The sequence below is a fragment of the Suricata suricatta genome, chromosome 6 (assembly GCF_006229205.1).
Source record: "Suricata suricatta isolate VVHF042 chromosome 6, meerkat_22Aug2017_6uvM2_HiC, whole genome shotgun sequence".
Classification (NCBI taxonomy): Eukaryota; Metazoa; Chordata; class Mammalia; order Carnivora; family Herpestidae; genus Suricata; species Suricata suricatta.
The window spans coordinates 4,252,304-4,253,852 of NC_043705.1; the positions used below are offsets into that span (position 1 = coordinate 4,252,304).

At 36.3% G+C, this 1,549-nt stretch overlaps 1 pseudogene; it reads right to left on the reverse strand.

The window, feature by feature from the left end:
• LOC115294106 overlaps positions 1-1,549 on the reverse strand; it is a 49,350-nt pseudogene that overhangs the window by 46,787 nt on the left and 1,014 nt on the right.

A 1,549-nucleotide genomic window follows, 5' to 3' on the forward strand; every position in this document is an offset into this window, starting at 1 on the left:
TAATATTTCAATAATAACTCAGGTGTTTACTACATCCTGAATTCTTAATCACTTATAAATTATATTAGAAAAATTTTATTACATTCATAACCCTGGTCAAGAAACTCAAGCCACACTGTTTAATAAAAGTCCTACTACTTAAATTTCCTGGTACTTTTATTTTTCTACTCTTATACACAATTCCTACAATAAATCTTTCTAATATTCTTCTCAATTTATGCATACTGTCATGCATACTACTTAAGAACCTTTAAACACTACTATAGAGAAATGCATGTGGGTTTTCAAGCTTCCTATTAAAAGTTATTACCCAACACGGGCTCCTGGGTGGCTCAGTTGGTTGAACAGCTGGCTTCTGCTCAGGCCATGATCTCACCGTTTGTGAGTTTAAGCCCCATGTTGGGCTCTATGCTGACAGCTCAGACAGAGCCTGGAGCCTGCTTCGGGTTCTGTGTCTCCTTCTCTCTCTGCCCTTGCCCTGCTCATGTTCTGTCTCTCTGTCTTGCAAAAATAAATAAACATTAAATAAATCTTTTAAATAATAAAATTTATTGCCCAACAGAAAATTATCACATCACATCGCTCACTATCATTTCAGTCCTTCTAACAAGCAGTATGCCCTTTCTATTTCAGGTTTGTTCATATTGTTGTATTTGTGTGAAAGACTTTCCTCAGGATGTCTGGGTGACTCAGTCAGTTGGACATCCAGCTTTGACTCAGGTCATGATCGCACAGTTTGTGAGTTCAAGCCCTGCATTTAGCTCAGAGCTTGTAGACTGCTTTGGGTTCTGTGTCTCCCTCTCTCTCTCTCTTCCACTCCCCTGCTTGGACTCTGTCTCTCTCTCTCTCTCAAAAAGAAATAAACATTGAATTTTTTTAAAAAGAGTGTCTATTTCCTCATATTTATATAAATATTAGATCTTATGAAAAATCAACACACATCAAGTTATCTTCTGGCAACTTGTCACTTTTCACCCTCTTGTACAAAGCAATCTTTCAATCAATTGTGCATCCTAAAATAATACTCAGCACAACAACATACTCATCACTTCTCCCAATTTGGAACTAAATAACATAATTAACCTGTATAAATTGGGAAAATGGGAGTGTTTTGAAAGCTGCACAGCTTCAAGAACTCCATAGATCAGATACGTCTTTGGCCTGTATTTAATTGATTTTTTGTTTACCTTTGTCCTTAACCAGGGCCTTATAATGCTATTGAGACTCAATCCAACTCATATCCTTGTTGATCTTGTTTTGAGATATTCCAGAAAGTCACTCAAGCTTCTATTTCAAGGTATCTGTTCACAACTTCGTGAAAATCTATGCGCTGGTACTTACAGATTCCAAAGATACAACTGAGATAAATATAAACTGAAGTCTCTTAGGAATATCATCTTTTAGGTCTCTTACTTGGATTTCTGCTCTTTTGCAATCTTTCTTCATTCTATAGTAACAAGATCTGCATATACAATCCTTTCAGAAGTTGTATGGCATCTACCTCTATGTTATGTAAAGGCAGTATTATAGACCTTCAGATTAGACATGC